The sequence below is a fragment of the Ictidomys tridecemlineatus genome, chromosome 13 (genome assembly GCF_052094955.1).
Source record: "Ictidomys tridecemlineatus isolate mIctTri1 chromosome 13, mIctTri1.hap1, whole genome shotgun sequence".
In the NCBI taxonomy this organism is placed as follows: Eukaryota; Metazoa; Chordata; class Mammalia; order Rodentia; family Sciuridae; genus Ictidomys; species Ictidomys tridecemlineatus.
In genome coordinates, this window is record NC_135489.1 from 44,773,968 (window position 1) to 44,800,719 (window position 26,752).

Consider the following 26,752-nt stretch of genomic DNA (forward strand, 5'->3'; position numbering starts at 1 on the left):
GTACTGGCAGAATCTACTTGGAATTCATCTTTACCAAGTTGGACTGGCCCATCCATCACCAGTTGGGAGTAGGGGGTGAGGAAAACAGAGCCTGGAGGAAAGAGCAGGACAGGATCTTCCTTGGAAGGGGAGCACACATACCTCTCTTTCCTTTACAGTCTGGACCAGACTGGTGGTGGGGCCTTTCACCTTTAGTCTCTGCTTGGGCAATACTTCCTTGGAGTCATTATCCCTAATACGTGGAGTAATTGTCCTTCTCAAACCTTTTTTCATATGCAGTAGAGTATGAAACAGTCTATGAATACATGCTCAGTAATAGTTCATTTATTTTTCCCTTTCATATTATAAACATATTCAGGCAGACACCATGTCTACATCTCTGGTTTCTACCAGTGTGGCTAGTTCATTATGGACACTCAAAAAACAACAACTGAATTATGAAAGAACTTTATAAGGTGAAAACTCACTATTAGTATCATTGTATCAGGATTGATTATTTAGGGCATTATGGCACAGAAGGAAGCATGCATTTTTGCTTTTTTTTCCATTCAGATGCACATACATATGTACACACATGCATGCAAACGTGGAGTCAATAATTTAAGAATAATAAATTATCTAATTAAACAAATAGTAATTGGGCACTTACTAACTGCAAAGCACTTTTTATAGGCACTTAGGAAACATTAGTAAACAAAACAACAAATATGCAAAGAGATCAGCCAGAAGGAATGCACTTTGGTAAAATATGAAGTCTATAAAAATCCCATGGTAATGACCACATACTGTGAGTTTGTATTTAGAGTTAGACTCCTTAAAATTCTGTTTTGATTCAGACATTTCCAGCAGTAGAGTTCATCATGGAATCTCGAAAAGCAGACCAACTGGGAGATGATTTGCCCTTCACTATAGCAATGACAGCGACTTTCTGCTGACGACATTGATTGTAGATATCCCCAGAGGCATCTCTTTACAAAACCACCAGACACACCCCCTTGACTTTCAATGTTCTCTTCTGAAGTGAGCATAAACAATGGATTCCTTTTTTCCCCTCTTGTATGTTTAACTTTTATGAAATGAAAGCTGAGCTCACCTCTCTTTTTTTTTCCCTGTAACAATGGAAATACATACTATGAACACATCTTGAGTTTCTCATTCAGCTTTGAAAGAAATAGATTGAATCTCCTACTTTCCCCTCCCCTGGCTAAGTTGCCTTTATTACAGTGGGTCCAGCTACTGAGATCACTAAGTTGTTTTCAGTGATTCAGTTTGTCTTAGGTACAGGTATAAATTCTGTCCCACTCCTGCTGAATGAAGATGTAATCCCAATTCCTCATGGTTTACATGTATAGCATGGGTCAAAAGGATGATGGAATTAAAGATTTTCTATGGTCTGTGACCATTTTTGTCACTACTTGGGAAATTTTTCAAAAGTATCTGTTCTGTTCTTACAAGTGAGTAGTGCTATCTTGTGAGTGAGTAGTGCTATCTTCCCAGAGTCAAGTCATCAGGAATGTATGGTTAGTTAAGTGTTCAGTCTGGGGTGCACTGCATACATTATAGACGGACCAAAAGAAGAGGACACAGCTCCTGCCTTTAGAAAGAGACTTATATTAAATACAAGTTGAGTATCCCTAAATTAAAATGCTTGGGACTAGAAGTGTTGCAATTTTTTCCAGATTTTTGAAATATTTGCATATATATATATATATATATATATATATATATATAATGAGATATTTTGAAAAGGCTAAACACGAAAGTCATTTCTGTTTCATACATACCATAATGCCCCAAAAGTTTCTGATTTTGGAGCATTTCATATTTGGGTTTTTCAGATTAAGTCTGTTCAAACTGTAGTTAAATAACTTGGAGATACAAAATGACTTATGGAGCTAGTGTTACGTGTTTGGGGAGATGGAGGAAGAGGTCTCAGGGTTAAGGCAGCTCACAGAATACACCTCAGTGCAGATGGGACTTCAGCTGCTCCTTCCAGATCGAGAAGTATGGGTTGGAGTGAGCTTCCAGAAGAAGCAAGACCGTAGTCCAAAGGGTTGTGTGATGGGTGTCAGGGATGGTGCCTATGAAAAAAAGAGTGAGAAATAAACTTAGAAAGAGAGTTTAAGTCAAACTGTGGATGTTATTAAATGCTGGGATTAAGGGTTTAGATTTCATCTGATGTGCCATAAAAGGCCATTGTGAGTCGTGAACGGAGCAGCAATATAATTAAAGGGATGGTAGAAATATTCATTAGGCAGCAACCTTCATAATACTCTAGAAAAGAGACTGAAGATTTAAAAAAAAAAATCAGCCAGAAGGAAGGGCTGTCAGGAAGTTCAGTTAAAGTCACAGTATTGTGATGTTAGGACACATGTAAGACATTGTGAATAAAGAAAAGGTGATTAGCTGGACTTGGTGACACGTGTCTGTAATCCCAGCAACTCAGGAGGCTGAAGCAGGAAGATGGCAGGTTCAAAGCCAGACTCAGCAACTCAGCAAGGCCCTGTCTCAAAATAAAAAATAAAAATGACTAGGGATGTGGCTCAGTACCCCTAGATTCAATCTGTCATACCCCAAAAGATAAAACAATAAAACCCACAGGTGATTAAAAATTAGGGTCTTAGGGTTGATTAAGAATGTGAAAGGAAAAAAAAACATTTCTAGAAAGAGTTAATAACGAACTCCAGAAATACAATATTGCAACATATTCATAACATAGCCTCAGTACAACACCAGGCCCTTATAAATCAATAACAAAATGAAAAACAAATTAGAACCATGAACAAAGAATTTGAACGCACAATTTTCCAAAGAAATCCAAATGGCTATTAAACATATGAAGTCACGTTTAACCACCCTTAGGAACGTAAATAAAAACAAGGACAAGATACATTTGATTGTTGATTTGGGTAAAAATAATAATGATTTCTCAATGACAGTGATGAGTGTTTACAAGGAACATGCTCATGGGAAGATTATTTGGTGTTTCCCTTCTGAAGAGCTATTTGGCAATGGCCAAAAGCTAGCAATATACTTATTCACCTTAGGCACAGATCTCATGTCTGTGTACATCAAAACCTCACTCATGGGAAATATAATTGAAAATAAGCTAAATGCCTAGTAATAAGATACTGGATGTAAAAACTATGGACTATCATGTAGACATTAGAATTATGAAGAAAAATCTTTAATGTATTAGAAAATGTGCATAATATGTTGTTAAAAAGCAGATTAGAAACAGCTTGCACAATATGTTCCTAATTTTAAAAATCTGTATATATAAATCAAGTACAATATGTAGTCTTTGGATGCTAATTCAAACAAACAAAGACACATTTGAGACAGAGAAACCAAATACGAACTAAGTACTCAATGAAACCGAGGATTTATTGTCAGTTTTGTAAAGTATAATAATGACATTTTAGTTATAATCTTTAAAAGTGTTAGAGATACATCCTGAATTGAAGTCTTACAGAGTGAAGTTTTATGAAGACTTGAGTTTGTTTAACAATGCCAAAAATATAAAACAATTAAATAAGAATGAGAAAGTGTTAAGAACTATTAATTATACACTTCTATTCTGAAAATCCCCATAACACAAATGTTAATTTAAAAAGGAAAGCAAAACTTTGCCACATTTTTAAAAAATGTGTTTGTATGCACAGATAGAAAAAGTCTGAAATAGTATATGCCAAAAATAGTTGCAATAATTATTGCTGGTTAGCCAAAGAAGTGGGTTTTAAAAAAAATTGTTCTTATTTTTTAAATATACTTTCAAGCTATTACAATGAACATATAATATTTTGTAATTTTGTAATTGGAAAGGAACTCTAAATGCTATTTTAAAAGTTTGTGTGGTTTTGATATTAAAAAAAAAAAAAACTAAAGGAAATTGTGACACCAAGAGCTGAAATGGAGAAAGCTTGGGAGGGAATATACTCAAAACTGGGCTTATCAGGGGAAGTCTCAGACTCAGGAAGAGGAGTTGAGAAGAGGAAGGGGGTAGAGAAGGCAGTGGCTTGAGTTTAAACATCAGGAGCCTGATGGTATATTCAACAGCTGTGCAGATTGCCTTGGAGATAATGGTTTTGAAAAATCCAAATGGCTGATGCTCTTATTCCTTTAGTCTACACAGCCAAGGAAGGTGCTCTCAGAGAATGGAGCAGAGAGACTTGAGCCAGTCCTGAGGGATTCTGGGAAACTTCTTTAAGGAAAGTTTGTCCCTTGGAGATTAACATAAATTGAACAAAGAGTGGGGCCCGGGGAATTTAAACAAAGAGATGACCTCACCAGAAGGCTTTCATGCTGAAAGAAACATGATCATTTGAAGGACTATTATGATTTGTAGGTAAAATGTCCTCCCAAAACGCATGGTTGAGACAATGCAAGAAGGTTCAGTGGAGAAACCACTGGGCTGTGAGGGTCTTCACCTAATCAGTGGATTAATCCCCATGGGATTAACTGAGTGGTAACTGGAGACAGGTGAGGTGTGGTTGGAGGAATTGGTAAATGGGGGGGTGGCTATGGGCTATATATTTGGTATCTGAAGGGTCCTACCTCTCTCTCTGCTCTCTGATCATGATATGAGCTGCTCCTGCTATGCATGACGTTGAGCCTTGCTTCAAGCTCTGAAGAATGGAGCCAGCTGTCTATGGACTAAGAGCTTGGTCATGGTGAGCCCCTAAATAAACTTTTTCCTCCTAAAATTGTTTTTGTCAGGTCCTTTAGTCATAGCAGCAAAAAAATCTGATTAAAACAGGGACCAAGAGAAAGTCAATATGCTCAGAACAACAATAATAATAAAAAAAAAGAATGATAAAGATGTCTGAGATGAAATTGAGGAGGGAAGCTATGAAGAACAGACAGAGCCTCCTATAACATACATTGACGATTGCTAGCTACTATGTTGTTTCTCTCTAAGTATCTTGGGAAGTCATTAAAGGAGCTCAGGTGGGGATCACTACCATAAGTAGCATGCATGGGAAGAGTGGTCATGCCAACCGTGTGCAGTTGAGATAGAACTAGTTGAAATGGAAGCAGTTAATGCTTTGGACTGAAGTTGTGGTCATGGAGAAGTGGGTATATTAAAGAGACTTTTAAAATCCTCAAAGGGGAGGAAGAGCTGGCAAAGGAGACTGAGAAGTAGCTGTAAGGAAGGAGTGGTCCAATAGGTTGCATGCTGTGGAATGAGACCCATTGAATTCAGCAAAATCCAGGTCATTGGCGACTTAGGAGTGGCACTTTGGGTTGAATGGTGAAGTGGAGGTGTGATGAAGTGGTCAGACACTGACTGGGGTGGGGTGGAGAAGGGATGAAAACAACGCCTATACAGATGTTTCTGGAAAAAGAAATAGATGGAAGGGAGAACTTTTTTAAAATGGGAGAAAGTTAAACTTGTGCATAGGAGAAGTCCTGGAAAGAAATCAGGTGGAAAAACATGAGAAGTAATAGCATAGAATTTCTCAGAGGTAAGAGAAGATAAGAGTCAGAGTCTAGTGAGGAACTGATCCAGACATAAAGGACTCCTTTGGCATAGCAGGAAGCAAGGAGGTGAAATGGTGACAGAGGCAGGTAGTTTTGAAGATTTATTGGCAAGAACGTGAGGGAGTTTCTTCCTGATTCCTTTTGATTTTTCTGAGAAGGAAAGGGATAATTGCATTTCTTTGTCTGATGTTCACTTAGCATTTACAGGGTGTGCATGTGAATGTGGTTTCTAAGGGTAGAGGGACAGGAAGGATGATTGAAGAAAAAGCCCTAACAACCTAGTGAGACCCTGTCTCAAAATAAAAAATAAAAAATAAAAAGGGCTGGGGATGTAGCTCAGTGGTAGAGTTCCCCTGAGTTTAATCCCTCATTCCCAATATATATATATATATATATATATATATATATATATAATCATGGCACAGAATGGGAAGAAAACTAACTAGAAATGAAGAGGTGACTCTGAATCACAGTCAGAGAAGCTGGGTTCCAAATTTGGGAGGAAGACAAGAATAGTGACATCCATTTCTAAAGTCATAATGGTAGGACAGCCAGAGCTGTTGCTTGGTCACCACCACAGCTGAAGGTGCTGGATGAGCTGAATGGTGACAATAAGAGTAATGAGGGGCAGTGCTTTTAGGGTGGAACATACATACCAACCACTACAAGTATTTACCTGCATTGGGTTATGCTCCTTAGTCATAATCCTATTGGGTTATGCTCTTTAGTCAAGATCACATGACCTAAAAGTTGAGCTAGAACTCAAATCCACTTCATTCTGCAGCTTTCCATAAAGCTGCAGACCTACCAGAAGCTGCAGGATGTCTGAGATGATTTTTTGTTGTTGCTGCCTTCCTTACTTTTGATTTCTTGCACTGAAACTCAAATGTTAAAAATTAGCCAGTTTGCATCTCAATCCAACAAAACATTTGTAGTTTAGTTTAATTTTATTCTGGTCCTATCACATTTTAATATTGCTGCTTACTGCAAGTAGAAAAGAAGGTAGTAGGCAGTTAATATTTTATTCACATAAGTTGACCAAATGCATTTAATTTTATTTTGAACTAGTAAGTTGTATTTGTCAGCTTTTTGTCCCTGCCATCAAAATATTCGAAAAGAAAAACTTTGAAGAGGAAAAGTTTATTTTTGGCTCATGGTTGCAGAGGTTCAGTCCGTGGTCAGCTGACTCTATTGCTTTGGGCCCAAGATCAGGTAAAACATCATGGTGGAAGGGTATGGCAAAAGAAAACGGCAAAACAAAACGGTTAATTTCATGGCAGCAAGAAAGGAGAGAGAGAGAAAGAGAGGAACCCAGGACAAAGTGCAATTCCCAAGAGCATGCCACCAGTAACCTACTTCCTCCAGCCCTGCCCTGCCTGCCTATAGTTACCACCTAGTAATCTACTCAAATGACTAATCCATCAAATGGAATCCACTGATTAGATTATAGGTCTGGAAATGTAGGGTTTTCACCTCTGAACATCCCTGTAATGCCTAACCCATGAACTTTTGGGGAGACACCTCATATCCAAACCATAACATAAGTAATGAATTAATGCATGATCTTGCGCTCTTTTCCCAATTGAAATGGGGATTGGCCATATTATGAATATAACCATTTACTTGAGCCAACTTTATAACAGTGAAACCAACTGCTCAAGAAGTTTCCTGGAAATGAGCAATTTGGTTATCCAGAAAAGTCTGGGTTAATATCACTCTTCTATAGTTACCAAGTTTTATCACTGTTTACGATACCTTACATCTGAGTAACACTGTCGGACAAATGACATGATGCATGCTTGATAAAGGAGCATCTAAAGCAAATGAGTTATTATGCAGAATCCTAACAATAACCCAAGGGGTGAGACTGGCTACGTGCATGTAATGCCCTTCCCCCCACCAAATTAACCTGAGTCCATCATGAGCAAAACCAAGGGAGGATGAAACTCAACCTGAACTTTAGTTTTTGTTCCTTCTATCGTTCACTTTAACTTTTGTAACAGCTCCCAGGAATCTTTTAAACTTTCAGAATTTAGACTTGGGAAACCAAACTAAGACCAGATAAAACTCATAATGATTCTGGGCCTCTGACCTTACCACCTCGAGAGCTACTCTCCCAGTGAACCTGTTTCATCTGTCACATAGGCACTCGGATTCCTGTGTGCCTTCATTCATTGGTTCATTGAATAAAAACTAATTGAAAACCCACTACATGCCAGGTGCTGCTAGAGACCCTGAAAATATGTGGCAAACAAAAGACAAAACCATTGCATCATGGTCCAGAAGAACAAAGATTTTTGCTTAAAATTGATACTAATAATTAATTTCAAATAGAGCAAAATTTCCTCCCAAGCTCCCCATCCCCTTCCTGTTATAGTTTTTTCTATTGCATTTGTCAGTCTCCACCAGACTATATTGTTGGCTTATTTGCTTTAGCATTTAGCATCTAACTCCCTTTTGGTTTTCAATCCTAGCCACTTGTTTTGGGTTTTTCTTTTGGAACTTTTTGTTTATGCTGACTATGTCCCTTCTACTTACTTAAGGCAACTCATAAACAGATCCAATGTCAAAGGAACCCATCACTATGAAGATACCTATAGATTTTTATCGAATGTGTGTGATGAATTTGGGGTGTTGATACTTGCAAAATGTAGCTGTTCTTAAGAATAATTTATCTTTTCCTGCAGGTCTGGCCATTGTCTAATCTCTGGGCAGTTTTCTCAACTGTAAAATGGATATAATAATCCCATCTCATAAGACTGTTGGAAAAATTAACTCAGTGTGTACCAGGCTCCTGGTATATTGATAACTATTTCTCCTGCTTGCTATTTGGCCTGCTGTTACCAGCTCCCAAAATCATATGACCAGGAATGTTTCACTCATTTCTTCTCTACTGTCCTGGAACAAAGGGGACATAATCAAGAGCTGAAACATTATTTGATATTGGCTTTAAAAACATACTATGTTTGATGTGTGATGCTGATATGTAATGCTAAATCTACTAGATATTAATAGTAGACTCCTGGATTTGTGCTGTTTGTATTGGTAATATGACCCTGTTCAGAATCCCAGCTCGGAGAATTCAAACGTGGGCTTTTGGTTGTAGTTGTTTTTTTTTCCCCTCCTAATCTGCCAGGTGGAGGTTGAGCAAGCTGATGATATAACAGCCTTTAGCTAGTTTGCTGAGATATTCAAATTCAAGAAGCAGGGCCCAGGGAGCACAGGCTGCCTCCTGCCTCCAGATGACCTTGAGTGCTCCTTGGCTTCCATCTTGTCTCACAGGTGGGTTCACTGGTCTCTCCTTGTGCCGGACTCTCTGCAAGCTCACGGGGGCTGTTCACTCTTGAAAACTGTGCAGGAGAAGAGCAGAGAGGAGGAGCTGTAGTGGAAAGAGGGGTGTATAATAATGACAAGAAGAAGAAAAAGAATGAAAGCAGGAAGAAGAAAAAAAAAAGGAACAGGAAAATCAGGAAGAGAAAGAAAAATAAGAAGAAAAAAGAGGGAGAAAAGGACCTAATATTTGCTGAGCATTTTACTATGTGTTATAAATTCCTGTTGTTTAGTTGTACTTTAAGTTTGCTATGAAAGTTAAAGACTTTTAATAGCATAAAGAAGATCTTTCAAATGTTCTTGCCTTTTCTCAAGCAATTTCTGATCATTGGACATATTTTCCTAAGCAATAAAATCCAAACTCCTTAGCATGTCATCATAGTCCTCCATGAACAAGCCCCCAGAGTTGAGGGGATGATGTCAACTCCAGCTAGATTCAGATTCTTTAAAAGATAAAAGGGGGTGCCATTCATGTCCACCCTATAACTCCCACCTAAGGTCTATTGCATTTCCCCAAATCTACCATGCTTGCTCCTGTACCATGGAAAATGAACCAAACCACACCACCCCAAACTGGGAAATGCATGCTTCAATGACTAGTTCAAAAATAGCAACTCTGTGAAGTCTGTCTCAAATTCTCAAGGCCAGTTTGCAGAGAACTGGAGCCCAGACACTGTGCCCACAGTCAAACCACAGGTTCAAACCCCAGCGCCTGTGTGCTATGTGATTGTGGACCAATCCCTCAAGCTCTGCTGTGGCTCCCTTCTCTGTAATTTGGGATAATAATGTCCACTTCGTGGGGTGGCTGTGAGCACTCAGTTAAATGACAGGGACTGACTCTGCACAGGGGTGTCACGTGTATGTTTGCTGTATAAGCATCTTGTCAAACCTCTGGGCACAGATCATACCTATACATACATGGGTTGTAAGACACTGGTTTTCTCCTTTGAGACAAAAAAAAGTAGTTGTCCAATGTTCAAATGAAATGCTAAATACTAAAACACTCAAAGTCCATTTTGTCTGAGGTAATCCCTAGTTTTGATTATGGTCCTTTTGACATCATGTCACTCAATATAACATGCTAAAAGGTCTAAGTGCCTTTCCAGAACCCACACCATCCTATGAGCTATCTCATCTAGACTTCTTGCTGGCTGACTGGAATGTGGAATGGTGTCAAAATGGCTCTTACAAATACATAGAATAGGTTCCCACCCATGTGAGGCTGTTGCAGAGATCACTAACATTTATTTTGCCTAAGACCTGCCTTATTAAAATGCTAATATCCCTGAGACAAGTAACTGGTCTGGTCTATCCTCAGTTATTTTTAACCTTAGTGTAAATGCATTTTGAATTCTTTATGACTCGGAAAAGACGGGATATTCATAAGGGTTAGAGGAAGAAGTGCAGAAGATGAGAGAGGACATGGAAAGACAGGAATTCAAGGGCCTAAGATGAATTCTTTTCCCATCATAATTTGGTTCAGAGCAAAATGTCCTTGCAGGGGGGAGCAAGCTGAGGCAGGGGATGAACATTCACCTGGGAATGGCCAGAGAACCACCCCAGGCCCCAGGCCCCAAACATGCACACCCTTGGCTCATTTCAATGCCATCTGCCTGCCTCAAGTCTTGGTTTACAGTGACTTTCATTACTGTTGATATTCTCTGGCTGTCATTTTGAGGCTTTTCCCCCCCCACACAGATTTTAATTGAATGTTCCAGAGGGGAGATATTTCTAGTATTTAGTTTTGAACTTTTGCTTCATATTGTGACCAATTAAAATATGACTAACCACAGAATACACTTTCTTTTTCTTTAAGCATCACCCCCAACAGAGAGAATGGAGTCGGGACACCATAATATTATTTTCCATGCTGTTTTGACTTAAATAAGATAATTTTTCTTTTTTTTTAAAGTTCTTTGAAAACTTTTCGACAACCCCCTTTGTTGCATTTTTCCCCTATTCCATGTATATACTGGATGGAATGTTCTAGTCTGTTTTTTCTCCTCCGTCAAATCTCCTAATGTAATATAAAGCAGCTATCCGCTCTGCATAATTGAAAGTCACTCTATGCTGGGTGATTTTGAAAGATAATATTAATATATAGATAGAGGATGCAAATCCCTCAGAACTCAGCCCGACCAGCAGCCCTTCACTTCTGCTCTCTCAAGGCTTCCTTTCCCTTTTCCCACAATCCCTGGCACATTCCTTGGGCTCCTTGCCATCTCTTCGTAAGAGCCTAGCCTTCTACCTTGCAAAGAAAATAGAGCACTTCCTTACTCCATTTTGTGCTGTTATAACAAAATACCACAGCCTGGGTAATTTATAAACCATAGAAGTTTATTTGGCTCACAGTTCTAGAAGCTTTTGGAAAGTATAAGATCACAGGCCCCATCTGAGAACATTTTTTGCTGTGTAAAAAAATGGTGGAAGGATAAATAGAGGGATAGAGAGAGAGGCAGAAATGCAACTTGCAGCTTTGAGCCCTTTTAATCAGCCTCAACCCATTCCTAAGTGAGTGCCCTGGTGACCCATCACCTTTAAAGTTCCCATCTCCCAACATTGTTGCACTAGGGATTAAGTTTCCAACATGTGGATATTTTTTTTGGGGGGGGGTACCTGGGATTGAACCCAGGGGGCACTTAACCACTGAGCCACATCCTCAGCCTTCATTATTTTTATTTTTTTCATTTTGAGACAGGGTCTTGCTGAGTTGCTTAGGGCCTTGCTAAATTGCTGAGGCTGACCTTGAACTTATGATCCTCCTGACTTAGCCTCCCCACATCCTCCTCTCCACCCCCCCCAACCCCCTACCCCGAGCCGCTGGAATTACAGGCTTGTGCCACTGTGCCTAGCCCAACCTGTGGATTTCGAGGGACACATTCACACTATAGCAAGGACAGCATTGATGAAGATCCCAGTGATTTGCCTCTCCCTAGTTGAAATGCATCCTTAACAGTACCCTTTCTTCCCTCATAAACTCTTCTTCCCAAGAACTACCCCTCCTCCTGTGCTAGTGACTCCTTTTCTTTCCCTGCTTTGGCACTTGTCTGGAAATTATTTCCATTTCTGCATTGATTATTTTCACTCTCCCTCCCTTCACCATTTCTCCAGCTAAAAATATACGCCCAGTTCCTCCTAAGAAAGCTCTCTGCACAGCCCTTGCCCCATCGTCCATCTTCCTTTTAACCACCAGCTTTCTGAAAGGACAAGGCAGGCCCTCTGCTTCACTATCAGCTTCATAACTTCATTTGCATCCTGACCCACTGAAACTCACATCCTTGCACATTGCATCTCCCTGATTGGGTAACAAGGATTCAGAGGCTCAGGCAGAAGTCCAGGAAGGCCCTTGGACTCAGGCAAGGACTTTTCTAATAAGGACAATGTAGCAATTGAAACTAAAATTGGAGCTTAAAATTCAACTTTCATTTTGGGGAGGAGGAATTTCGTCTATTTCCTGAGCCACTGTTCTGGAAACACCTAGAACCAGGTATGGTAATACCTGGTAAACTTTAGTGGAAAATGGCAGTGGATGACGTCAGTGTTGATGCCTGTCCTTTTCATAGACCCCATGAGGGAGAACCAGAGCAATGTGACAGAGACTTTGCCTTCCTGCAGGAATCTTGGGACCTGCTGGGAGGGAATCAGGCAGAAGAGAAAGGACAGGACATCTGCCACCTGTTTCTCTAGATCTTCAAGGCCCACATGATTGTGTATGTGTGCAAAGAGGAAATGAAGGTCTCTGCCTTGCTACATGTTCATCCCTGTTCTACTCTGTCCTGTTCCCCTTCCTATCCCCATGTTCTCCAGTCTGGCTGTCTCTAGTTAAGAGAGCAGGATTCCTCAGCACAACATTACATGCATCATTGGCTTCTCCGAGGAAGGGCGGGCTTGACTGGGAAAGGACAGAGTCATTGTCTTCTTTTTCCACTTTCTTGACAAAAAAGAAGATGCCTTTTTTCAGACTCAGGATAAGAGGTGGACTTCCTGATTTATCATTCGCTTTTGCAATTTGATTCAGCATAAGAAAGGGGACAGTTTCCAGAAGCCAATGATGCATGTAATGTTGAATCCGTACATGCAGAACCCATGCCTTTATTCTGTGGAAGGTAATTGCAACACCCCAGAGATAACAGTTTCCAATTGAGGTCTTGGCCTCTGGGCTGAGAATGCCAACCGGTGTCTGGCAGTGCCCATTCTGACGTGGACGGGAGAGTGAGCTGAGACCATCCGTTCATTTCACATAAACCACAAAACAGCCAACAGATGGCAAGTCATTAGACTTTCAGTCACTACTAACCCAGCCTGGATTTGAACCTGTGACCTCTAGGTAAAGGGTTTGACGTTGCAATATTAATGCCTGAAAGGTGGAGGGACTCTCAGAATCCTGACTTTTTAAATTAACACTTTGTAGTTCAACTGAGGGGGGAAGAGAAAATGAAAGAAGACATGAAAGGAACACCTGATGTCCTTCAGGGAAAGAGTAAAACTAGTGGAGGGAAATGTCGTCTTACATGACTCAATGAATGAGGCGGTTGCTTTTTAAAGGATGGTGCCATTTGAAAGGTTGCTGCCTCTCACCAGCACTCGGCAGTGTGATTTGAAACACCTGCCTTGGCCTTCGCACTGCTTCATTGATCGTCTTCATTTGCTCACTGAGCAACTGAGGGTGTTTATACCTTCGTGAGAAAACCACTTTCCTGAACAGAACCGTGATAATGAAAGTCAATTCTCTTACCCCTCAAAACTCTCCAGAATTTAAGACTACTGCTTCATTCATTTATTCTAGCTAGCTATGAGGTTGAAAATAAATCCTATCATACCCATTTGACAGACAGAGAAGATGGGAAGGTCAAAGATGTAATGCAAACTCTGTTTCCACATATTCAGGAAATTGAATCTTAGCAATCCGACAGTCCTGGATCTACCTCTAAGCTGTGTCATGAGCAAGCCCTGTGATCTTAGGAAAATTATGCATGCTAGGTTTCTATTTCCCTATTTGTAAATGGGGATAATAATCTGAACTTTGCAAGGGTGAGTGAGATAATACACATGAGATTGTTGCACAGGAACTACCTATACAGAGAGGCTGCTAGGCACAAATTCAGGCCACCCCCCTGCCATGCATTGAAAACACTATGGAAATAGTTTCTCTGGAGCCGTCAGCTCAACAGCCACACCAGCCATGATCTGACACGTCATGCTTTCTCAGTGGATATTAGGGATATTAGCTACCATTATTAGTTTGAAAGTTTTCTTCTGGGGATAGCAGAGTAGGTGGTTCAGAACAACCTTGTCTTTGACCACAAGATGATATGTGGAAAAAAGGAAAGTCAGGTTGACAACGCTGGAAAGCTTCCAAAACAGTGAGCAATCACACAGCTGAGATCCCAGAGAGAACAGAACACCCATTTTTAAGTTTATTGGTTTTTTTGATTGACATGTAATACATATCCATATTTGTGGGTGGAATGCAATGTTTTGATTCATGTGTATACTAAGTAGTGATCTACGCAAGGTAATTAGCATATCCATCACTTAGAACTTTTTTTTTATTAGAGCTTTATAATTAGATATAGTACTTGGGTTCATTTTGACAAAATCATCCATGTCAGGAATTTGGTTTCAATCCCCATCCCCCTTTTCCTCCCTCTTCTCCTCTCCCCCATCCTCCCTCCTCTCCTAAATTTCTTTCATATATATATATATATATATATATATATATATATATATATACACATACACACACACACATACATTCATATATATATAATATACATTCATATATGTGTGTGTGTGTGTGTGTGTGTGTGTGTGTGAAATTTCCTTTGGTACCTTTACATGTGAATATAACAAGATTTTGTTAAATTCATTCCATTTATCTTCCCCATTCCCTTCTTTCCTCCCTCACCCCCATTCTACTTTTTGGGCTCCATTGATCTTCCCTGTCTTGTTATGATATTTGATCCCCTCCCCGATAGCCTTCTTTTCCTTATTTTGTTCCACATATGAGAGAAAACACTTGACCCTTGGTGTTCTGAGTCTGGCTTATTTCACTTAGCATGATTTTCTCCATTTCTATCCATTTACCAGCCAAATGCTATTATTTCATTCTTCTTCATGGATGAGTAGAACTCCATTGCTTCACTGTGAAGTTTTATCACTTCTCTATGGTGATTACATTCAAGTTCTTCTCTTTCACCCATTTGAAGATGCACAATGCATTCCTGTTCATTACATCTACCCTGTTGTGCCATCAAATACCAGGACCTGTTCTACCTACTTTCCCCAGGGAACCGTGGTTCTCAGAATGTGGGCACTGAGTAAGCGGCAGATTCTGGGAATTTGTTAGACATGAAGATTCTCAGGCTTCCCTCAGATCTACTCAACCAGAAACCATGGGGTGGGGTCCAGCCGTCTACACCTTCATGAATACTCTAGTGATTCCCATGTATCCTGAGGTCTCAGGACAACAAACCTATAGTCTCCTGTCATTCTGAAAGCAGAGCTGAGAGTCTGAGAAGCTGGACAGGGATTTTGATCTTCTCAGAGATCTGGAAATTGGAGCAAGTCCAGCTGAGACAAAGGAGTCCTGGTAAACACCTGGAAATATGGTCCACACAGGTCCACGCCCAAGAAGAAACAGCAAATTGCAAATCTACAAGCTTCATAGGGACTGCAGTTCCTTATCTCAGTTCCCAGTGGGATGAACACACGTGGGATAATCAGCGCCTTATCGTAGCTGCCTGCAGAGTCAAAGGCAAGTCTCTAGAGGAAGAAGCATCACTAAGTATCTCAAATTTAACTGATTTCTCACTCCCATCTCACACCCTTATGTCACTTGCTCTGGGGAAGCCACTTCCACGTCAGAATGCTCTTAAGCAGCCCTGTGGAGAGTCCACATCTTGAGAGACAAAGCCTTTTCCCTTCCACCTATAGCCATAGGAGCAGCCAACTTGAAAGGGGCTTCTACAGTTCCAGCCAAACCATCAGGTGACAAGGGCTCTGGCTGAGGCCAAGTCCTAGCTCTTAGGAAGAGATTTCTTAACCAGAGTCACCCTAGGAAGCTGCTCCTGGACCACAGAAACTGTGAGATAATGAATGTTCACTGTTACAAAGCAATGCCTGGACAGTCAATCAAAAACACTAGGCATATGAGAAGGCAAGACTTGACCAACCACCAGGAACTTGAATATGGGCAATACAAACACACCCAAAGGCATGCGAGCTTTTAGACATAGGCTTTAAAAGTAACTATGCTTTAATTATTCTGGGCATTTGCTAATGTTTTGCTCTCAGGATCGCCCACCTCGAAGGGGCCATGGAGCCTGTCCAACAGTCTGTAGGTGTGTTGCATCACCTCAGACCTTTGCTTTCCAGGACAAGCCATCTCTGTGCCGGCTCCCCACTCCCTGTCCCTCCTTCCTCCCTCACTTTTAGCAGAAGCCCTCTCCCAGCTCACAGAGAAAACCGGTGTCATCCAGCAGAACGCCTTGGCTTCTGATCTCCATTTGAACTTTCCTCCCTTCTTAGGACTCCTTCATCTCCGTACTCAAAGTCGATTCTTTGGCCTGCACTTAACCTCCCACCCCTCCCATCTTCTTAGCAGCCGTACTCGATGGAGCATTCTTTTTCTCTCCCATATGCAGACTCTTCCTGCTCAAGTAAACCCTTCCCATTGGATTTGTTAAATCATCTGAAGTCACATTTTAAGACCTTCACCAACATCAGTCCCACCTCTCTCTTCTTTCTCACAGGTACCATTTCTTTTTTGTACCTCCCGTCACTCAGAAAACTCAAAATCCCCCAACAGGGTTTCTAATCCACCTCTCCAGCAATGTCTGCAGCTCTTGACGAGGTCTTGGCGGCTAAATTCAAGGAACACTTCTCGGCCTTCTCCTTCCAGGTTGCAGCCATGTTCCAGAAAATCAAGCATCTCTCCTTCCTAAGGTTTCCTCCTGGCTTCCATGGTGTTCTCCTGATTTTCCTCCCGCTTCCCATTTCTCATTGTTATTCTCCTTTGCAGGCAGATTCCTTTGTGTCTGGTCACTGAAGATTAAATTCTTTAGTTCTTGATTTGGGGCTCTAATTTTCTGTCCCCTTTCCCCAAATCAGCTCATCCAAACTTGCAGGTTTAATTACCATGTGTATACAACTTATTCATTAATGTATATATCCAGGTCAGACCATCTGTTTGCACTCAAGACCCAGAGACTCGACTACCTATTGGCTCTTCTTTTCTCTGTCTAAAAAGCCTACTCTTAGGCTCAACAGATCCAAAACCAAACTCATCACTTCTCTCCCCAAATGGGGCTTCAAAATGGGTTTCTTCTCTCCATAAAGGTCTCCCCACCCCCATCCATCTAGTCATATAAGCTAGAAGCCCGGATGTCATCTTTGATACTTTTTATCCCATTATTCGCCCAAGACCAATCTATCAGTCATCTTTTAGCTCTCTCTCCAGTGTCTCTTTCCTACCTTTGCCACTCTCAAACAACCATCCTCTGAACTCCCTCCAAACTGACCGCTTTCCCATTGTTCTGAAATAGAGACCAACTTCCTGGGGCCTCCAAGTTTTGGCATGGTTTGGCCCCTACCTTCGTCTCCAACCCCACCTCCAATATCACTGTATTCCCTCTCCTCAATCCATTCTGGGCTGTGTTGATTCCCTTGTACTTGATAGTTGCATCACAGGGCCTTTGTATGTGCCTGGAATATTCTTTTTTGCCCTCTTCCACTAGTTAAAGACAATTCACTCCTCCCGTCTCAGCTTGATGGATTGCTGTTTCCTCCAAGAAGCTTTGATTTCCCTAATCAAATCACATCTTATTATTTCATGGAACCTATCCTTCTGGGCCCCTCTTTATGGCACTCAGGCTAGTCCAACTTTATATTGTTTTTGAGTTATACGAGTCATGTCTCTTTTTTGCTGACCACTGCGTTCTTGGCATATGTTTATAGCATATGTACATTTTAATTGAATAAAAGAATAAATAAATGACTAAATAGATACCATATCACCATTATTATTATCCAGAAATGAGAAGGTTGGCCTCTCTGGTACTAAAATAAGAAACGTCCCAGGAGACTGCCACACTTGTGACTCTAAGTTGACATTCCAGGTCACTGATTCATAATAAACTTTTCTTTTCCCCTCTTCCTATGTTTGTAACCACTTGAAAAGTAGACACAGGAGAGAGACTGGTAGAGATCAAAATATCAACTTAATTACTAATAAAGCTGAATTGGAGATCCAAGCTTGACTAATGGCCACAGCTGAATTTCCTAATATATCCCCTCGGATTGGAACAAGTTCGTTCAAACTGCTCGACTCACCTATGCAGGGGCAGATCAGGACCCGTGAAACTTTGCCGCATGCATTAGCAGAGACATTGACATCCAGAGGTCAAGTTGCTCCACCAGGGACAGAAGCCAGAGGCAGGCTGGATGGGGTGTGCCCAGAATGTTCTCCTCAACTCACCTATTGGGTAACTCACTCCTGTCATAGGAAGGAATGAGTAAGGGCAGAAGGGCCAGGAATGTCATTTTGGCAGAAGCTCCCTCAAGGTAATAGAAGGCTAAGGGAGTGGAGATTTCCCTAACAAATATTAAAATAAAATTAATGTCTAAATATTAGCAGAATTTTTATTGAGTTAAAAATGTGATTGTTTAAAAAAAATAAGCCAATGCACTTTTTTTTTCATTTAGTAGGATTAACACACTCTTCCTACTTTTTTCTCTTATTTTCTTTTGCTTGATTGGCAATTATTTAATTCATCATTGTGATTATGAATCAACATTTTAAGCTTTGTCATCAAAACATCTTGTTTACATTGTAAATGGAGTATTATACCTGGATGCATATGTTGCTAATTTTCTGAACATGTCTTTCTTTTAATGAAATATCACAACATCTTTTGTATGGTTTCAAAGAGTTTGATTAGTTAAACAATGTTCGATGTTCAAAGATCTGGAAATATAAAGCTGGTTGTACCAATTAGGAATGCTTAACTGGTGCAAATAAGTTGCAAGTTAATAGAATATCTAACTAACATTGGCTTAAGAATCAAAGATATTTAGTTGTTCCCCTTTAACAAAGACACCAAGGACACAGGTTCTTCCTGTCCTGTTTCCATGTCTGTCTGATATATTGACAGATATCATTGCCAGGCATGTTGCCTCAAGGTTGCCTGATGATCAGTAAGGGCTGGAAACATCCTGATGGCCATCAAGGCCGGTAGTAGTGACAGGATCAGCAGCCACAAGCTTTCTCCTCCAACACTGTGGGCTTTATCAGGAAACAGAGACCTCCAGAATTTTCAGCAGTATAATGTTGCATGGCCACTCCTGGCCACAAACAAAGCTGCAAAATGGGTGTGTGACTGTTGTGACTGGTTTATACCGAAGGTGAAAGCAGCTAAAGAGTCTGGAGTTGATTCACTGGGAGGAGAGGAGCTGCACACGGTTGGTTTTATAAGCAGACTGATGACATAATGAAATCAGACTTTGAAAGAACTAACTTGGGGGAAGGAGCAGATGAGATTCCAGTGTTCCAGTGACGGGGATGAGGGGAGAGACTTTTGCCGTGTGCATGGAGCAATGGAGGCCTTGTGGGAAAATATCTCTAGCATTAAAAATGGACTGAAAAAGGTATTTGTAGAAGCACTTTAACCTTCTTTTAGGGTTCCCCTAGTAGAACACAACAGAAGGAATAGTGAAAAACACCCTGGGCAGCATCCAAAGGTTTAATTCCATCGTCTCCAGTCTGATTACTAACTTTTACTAAGTTAATTTTTAAATAATGAAGGGAACCATCAGGGGGTTCTGCTTATAATATTTTTTTAAATTTCAAATCATTGCTCTTCTAGTTAGTTACTCATGGCCTGATTTCTCAGAAATGGGCTGCAGGCATTCCATCAAATAAAAAGTGATTAATGCAAAAGCCAGGTCTCCTCTGATGATCCCTCCCAGAAGTGTCTGTTTCCCACCTACAGGGAAGCTTTTCACATGGGGGTAAGTAGGGAAGGCCTCAGTTGGGCATCCATGGGCCAAAGCCCAAGTTGAAGCCTCCCACTTCTTGCTCTTCACTGTTGTTGCTGCTGCCTCTGAAAAGACCTAAGAAACTTCAGCCCTTCCAACCAAAGACTCTAAGGGCACTTCATGCCCAAAGATGCAGCAGCAGGACCACCCTTCCCTGAAAGCCCACTGCCTGCCTATATGGGAGGTGAGATTTCATTACTTGCAGCTGAAAGCATTCCTGATTCAAGAACTTTGCATTCTTTCTCCTTCTGAATTTGCTCCTCAACTACAGGGCATCTGGAGCAGACAGGGCACTCTGCAGAGATTTGTCACCTGAGTATACAACATAACTCTTTGCAGGGGCTTTTGTTATCCCTGCTACCAGGTATCCGGTTAATTACGGGCTCAGGCACAAGACTTCTGTCTTCATGCTGTCACTCTGCCACTTACCTGCTCAGTGACCTGAGACTTCTTTATGTTGGAGTCTTCTCCTCTGTATAATAATAATAGTTCATGCTCTACAAACGTGTTTTAAGAATTCAATAAGATTATGACTATGAAGTGCTTAGCTCAATGCCTGGTTCAGGGTTAACACTCAATAAATGTTAAGCACTGTATCTTTTACAGATGAGGAAACAGTAATCCAAACAGACCAGCAAATGGGCCCAAGGTCACCCAGATAAACGCTGTGCATGCTGATTTTCATGGACACATCTTTTCCAAGTAGCGTGTCAACAAGTCAGCAAATATTTATTAAGTGGCCATGAGGTGCAGAGTTCTGAGCTAGACATTCGGAATTTATGCTCAAGGATGGGAATACTTCCCGCCTTAATGGAATTTACTATCTGACAAGGACGTTTAGTTTTTCAGAGTCAACCCAGCTGCATGCAAGGCTGGTCTTACCAATAAAAGAAACAGACACCTCCGTGGTACAGTGTGAAAGGATTTAGAAAGGCCACTCACACACCATACACAGCCTGGGAATGGGGACACACAGCACAACAGCTTTGCAGTGGCCTGGGGTTTTGTCTTCCTAGAGAATGGATTCACCCAAACCAACTCATCTCTCTCTCCTCACTTGTCATTTCTCTGCAGATAAACTAGTTCCACCTGAGGCCTTCAATGCCTAAAATGTCTCCAACCAGAACCAGAACCATGAGTGTAATATTTCTTCCTATTACATAAAAATCTTTCAAAATACAGATATCCCTGGGAAAGAAAAGGCTGTTGTCAGTGACACATATTTTAATAAATGAGTACATCGGTTTATATGTGTTTTGATAGGTATGTATGGGCACATAAGTATATATATTCTTTATGTCAAGTGAATTTCCCTTAAGAGAGGAGTGGGGTCTCTGTCTCTGGGACAGGCTTAGTCTCAGGGGCAAAAGGAACACGGACTTGTAGCTAACAGAAGCAGCAGGAGACCATGGGGGGTGGGGTGGGTTCTGGCTTGTACTTGACTTCTTGGTGTGGATCTCAAGCCTCCTCCTCTCTCTGCAACCTCCCTCTCCCCTCTTCACTTGTGGCTGTATTCTGTCCCTGGGGCAATATACCACAAAAGCCTAGTGGCAGAGTGGGACACAGTCTTGGTAGAAGCCCTCTGAAAAGTTCTTGTGCAACACACTCAGTAGAAACAGACAAGGGATCAAAACATTCACCCTGCAGGCGTGTCACTAAAGTCTGATTTTTACAAAATTCTTATGGACTATGGAGACTGATTCCCCCCCCCCTTTAAGGTGAGCTCATTAAGTCAGGCTCTACCTTCTGGAAACCCTCTGGATGAGGCTCATCTGGGTCCCCCTTCCACGATGATACCTCATTCAAGAAACCCAGTCCAAGACCAGTCAGGACAAACGTAGCACTGGCTTGTGATCTCAGGGGAAATTTTGCCTCCTGAGTATCTGCAGAATGTCGTCACCTGATCATGAGACCACGATTCTTCCCACTACGGATGTCCCTTGGACATTTCCTCAGTGGATACTTAGGTAGGATGGGCCACGTTCTGGCTGTGGGATACCAGCGTCCACCCCCTTAACCCTGCTAAATTCATTCACATGGAACTCTCCACGACTGGCAGGAACATTTTAAAGGTTTCCACCCAAAGAAGACAGCATTTTAGAGCACCATTCTCTTAACATATTTTTAAAATTCGGATGGACTTTCTAATCTGTGGATTCTTTTGAAGGGGAGGTTTGTTTGGGCCAACAGAGCTGCATTCTTGGTGATCTATTCCACGATGCAAAGACCGGTCCTCATAGGTGCCATTAAATGCCTGCCAGGTGCCATTAAGTGGATTCTACTAAAGGGCAGCCCACCAAACAGCCCGAGTGGAGGAAACAAAAGGCACAGTGGAGACATAGGAGGAGCACCTGTTCCCACCTTTGGGGAAGCAATCACCTGGTTGGCCGCTGAAAAGTGAGACAAGCCAGCCCTTCCTGTCAATGGCTATGCTGTGGCTGGGAACATGTGCTTCCACTGAGCCTGGCTCCAGGTTGCCAAGAGCCTGCACCTGACAAGCCACCAGCGGGGATGCCTTCCGGTAGAAACAAGAACAGAAGAGATGTCTGCATTGAGAACAAGCCCTGGCCCAGCCAGTGGATTGAGAATAGAGACCCCATTCACTGCTTCTGCCTATAAAAGATGGAAGAGACAAAGTCTGGGTCCTATGGGCTCTTCTGCAGAGTCTAAAGTTATCCCACCATTCTGATTCTGCAATACCTCTGCCAGCATGGGCTCTGTAGGGCAAAATTGCATTTGAGAAAAATGGGCGCAATAAAATAAGCATGTATGCCTTTAAGGAAGAGTCCCCCAGATACGTATTACTCAATTCCCAGATATATAACCCATAAAACATAGAAGATATTTGTGCCATGGCTGAGATTCGACCCTGGTGCTCAGTAATGTCATCATCACTAATAAGTCAATATGTGACATTAGCCAGAAGAGCTATTGGATGTTAAAAGAAACTCAGAAATCCCAAGAAATAGCCACTTGATGAGCCAACGGCTTAATTTCCAGTGTCACTCACAAGACATAGACAATAGCATTATTAAGGTCACAACAGTGAACAAATTGCCTTTCATACGAATTTCACATTAGACCGCCCTCCCTTCCAGCTAATGTTGACTATTATTTGTAAAATACATAATCTCACCAATTTAGTGAGCATTTACCATGTGCAGGGCACGGTGCCACAAGATCTAACAGCATTCTGTGACTTAACTACTCGAGTGAACAGTCACATACAACTTGCTATGTGCTCAGACGTTGCATTTTATATTTATTAACTTACTCCTTACAAAATCCCCGAGAGGTGGGTACAGTGGGACACCCTACAATTTCTCTTTCTGCAGGTTCTGTTAGGTCAGCAGCAGTCTGAGGATCTTCCAAGTGCCATGATGAAATCTTCACCGTCCTGCTTGGTCCCACCTGAGATATGAATCATCCCTTTGCCAACATGTCCACCCTGTATGCCCACCCCGAGTCCCTGGGTAATGACCTTTGTTATCAGATGGACTGTCAGGGTAAAGAAGTGCTTGTGGTCAAGTAACCCTTTTTTTACTAAACAATGGCCACACAGCACAACAGTCATGAGGTAAAGGAGAAACCAGGGCATAAAACATGAAAGGACAGATAAACTCTGTTTCTATGTGGAAATACTGCAGGATGCATGGGAAAAAAAACCATAGTCTATAGAGTATTATCTGTAACTTCAGGCACCCACTGGGGATCTTGGAATATATTCCCTGCCGATGAGGGGAGGGGTGCTACTTACTATTATTATTATTTTACAGATGAAGAAACCAAGGCATAGCAAGTTTAAACATACATCTAATCAAGAGGCAGAGTAAGAATTTAAATCTATGCAGTTTGTTCAAAGCCCATGCACCCAATTGTTACTTCAAAATTGCACTATGAAATATTTACTATAGTTACCCTCATTTTTTTATAAGTAAGGAAAGTGAGGAACAGAATGGTTTAATTAATTTCTTCCATCACATAGTCAGGAAGTGACAGAGCCTGAACTTGAACCCAGATCTTTCTGGCACTAAATGCTGGGGATCAGATGACTCTGTTATTTCTTGTGTTAGTTGTGTTAGTTTCTATAGAGATGTAATCACGCTTCCCCCTCAAATATCAGGTCAATGTATTTAAATGATGATTGCTGCTAGACATTGTACTCAGGGCTGAAAGCTATGTGGTCAAGTCCTTCAAGGTGTTTACCCTCTAGTTATAGAAGCACTGATAATGACATTGTTATGCAGCTACATGGAGATACCAGAGGGATGACTTCCTTCTCATGCTCTTTGTCACACACAAAGTCTCCATTTTGTTGGTGGCTATAGCTATGGGTGTAAATAAGCACATCAGCTATGTCCCACACTCAGTTGCTTACCTTTGATGACCCATCAATCTTTCTGCTACTGCTAATTAGCCAATTCTCTAAGCTATCTTCTCCATATTGCTTGAAGCTACTGTCCACATCTTTCTGAAGTGGCCTTTCTCTCTTCTGCCTACCCTGAGAAAGAGTCTTTGCCACACTCTCTCTTTGCTGTCTGTGGTTATGGACGCTGAAAACCATTGAGTTGTGCATTGCTTCTAGAATTCACCATCCTCAAGGATCTCAGCTCATAGTATGGAGGGACAATAACAGCGATTAAGGAGACTAACAGATACATAGCCCTTCCTGACTTGGCCGATTACAGTCTTGTGTTGCTTAACAATGGGGACACACTTGGAGAAATGCATTAGATGATTTCATCACTGTGTGAACATCAACAAATATATTTACACAAACCTAGATAGTATAGTTCAGTCAATCAAGGGGGCCTCTCAAAACATTCAAGGGATACAGTAGTGTAGAAGGTTGTCACCAGCTACCACAACATACTGTTTTACCATAAACTATTTATATCTAACTAGGAGGAGTATGCTCTAAAATAACAATAAAAAGTGTAGTAAATACATAAACCAGCAACATGGTTATTTATTATCGTAATCAAATATTATATACTGTATATAATTGTACGTGTTATACTTTTATATGACTGGAAGCCCAGTATGCTCATGTACACCAACAGAATCACCTCAAATACATGTGTAATTCATTACGCGATGACTACTGTGTCACTAGGCAATAGGAAATTTTCAGATGTGTTACAATTTTATAGGATCCTGTTGCATATTTCAATTCATTGTCAATTGACATGTCATGCAGCACAGGAGGTGTGCTTAATTTCTGTGTGTTGTGTGGATAACAATATGATGTTCCCCAAGGGGGACTCACTAAGTGTGAGGACTCACTAGTGTAAGGACTCACTAAGTTAAATCGTATCAATGCCGGGTGGTTGGCCTCAATAGACACTAGCTGTTGTTTCTCCCCCTCCTTCTCCTCTTGCTCTTCCTCTTCCTCCTTCTCGGTATTATTGTTACTTATCATTATAATTACATACCAGTTCCTTTCAGTGTTTGCTGGGAGCTGGCTCTGTTGTAAGAGTTGATAATACACCATCGGTACCACTGTTTCAAGTAGAATAAGAACATGCCGGTTCCTTCCTTTTATTTTTATCAACACTCAGTGCCCCTGAGCACATCTTAATAAAGACATATTTTTCTACTCTATATTGTCTAAGCAGTCATCTGTCTGACTGATTAAGATTTTTGAAGAGATTCACCTTCATCAGGTAGGTGGACTTAGAGTAAATTCTGAGCTGCATGTGGTTTGGTAGAAGTATGATCTTTAACAAAAGAATGGAGACATGGCCACTTGTGTTCAGTTCTGTATTCCCATGGACTTGTAAAATCAGAAAAAAGTGGGGGCGTGCAGAGGAGGTGTGTTAGATGTCCCCCCAACATCTATGTGTTTAAGGCTTGGTTCCCAGCCTTTATGGATCCTTTAGAAGGTGGGGTGTAGTAGAAGAAGTTAGGTCACTGGGGCGTGCGCTTAAAGAGGATACTGGGGCCCTGGTCCCTTCTATGTCTTTGCTTCCTGGATTCCATGAGGTGAACAGGCCTCCTTTGCCATGTACTCCTGCCTTGATATACAGTAGTGCCACAGGTCAAAGCAATGAGGCCAAGGGATCATGAACCGAAACCTTTGAAACGCTGAGCCAAAACAAATCTTTCTTCCTTATAAATTGATATATTTTAGGTATTTGTTACAGCAACAGAAAGCTTACTGATACAAGGTGTGTTGCTAAGTTTGTTGATAGATTCTGGATGTGATCAGCAAATGTCAATCTCCCAGTATCATCCATCAATAATATCTGTTCATCTAAAGAAAGTGAAACAAATTTAGCAGCTCTATGGTTTTGAATTAGACATTTGTCCTTGATCCTGGCTTTGGGGGTTTTGTCTTTGGCCACCCCATCTTTACTAAAACGCCTCTTGTTCTTATTGACCTGCATTAACTTTAGCTATTACTTCATCCCCCTATGGCTCCAAGCTGTGTCCTAGACCACAACCCCGTTGTTTTACATCATGAAAAATGGTCTCTCCTGTCATAACTGTGGTAAGAGAGAGAGGTTTTAGTATCTTCTTGATATGATAGCACCTGATAAAGATGCCATTAACATGTATCGATACTGGAAAAGTAGCAAATGCAGGATGGTCGTGGCTCTTGTTTTCTAAATTAATTGGCTAGCATCAGAGACTATGCCATCAACTGAAGATATCTCTAGGAGGTTAGTTACAGCACAGCTTCTGATAAAAGGAAGCCTGAAAAGAAATTATTGATACAATTCTACAAGGTCAGACTGAACCTAAATGAGTAATAAAAAAATAAAGGAAGAAAAGAAGGAGAAAAAGACTGTATCACTTACTGTTAGCTGCATAACAAGCTAACATACTGTTAGCTCCAAGACTTTCAATAAGTTGAGGCCAGAGGGAAGCGGTCCTCCCTGAGGGTTTATAACCTTGA

The 26,752-nt window shown here is 41.1% G+C and overlaps 1 long non-coding RNA gene across 2 annotated transcripts; it reads right to left on the minus strand.

Annotated features, from left to right (window-relative positions):
- Positions 1-309: 309 nt before the first annotated feature.
- Positions 310-18,281, minus strand: LOC144369834 (uncharacterized). Of its 2 annotated transcripts, XR_013429630.1 has the most exons (3): positions 18,148-18,272; positions 8,732-8,834; positions 310-2,081 (listed from the first exon to the last, which is right to left on the minus strand). It is a non-coding gene; the product is annotated as an uncharacterized LOC144369834 (long non-coding RNA). The 2 variants fall into 2 exon arrangements; XR_013429629.1 differs by lacking the exon at positions 8,732-8,834 and having other exon boundaries at positions 18,148-18,281.
- Positions 18,282-26,752: the final 8,471 nt, after the last annotated feature.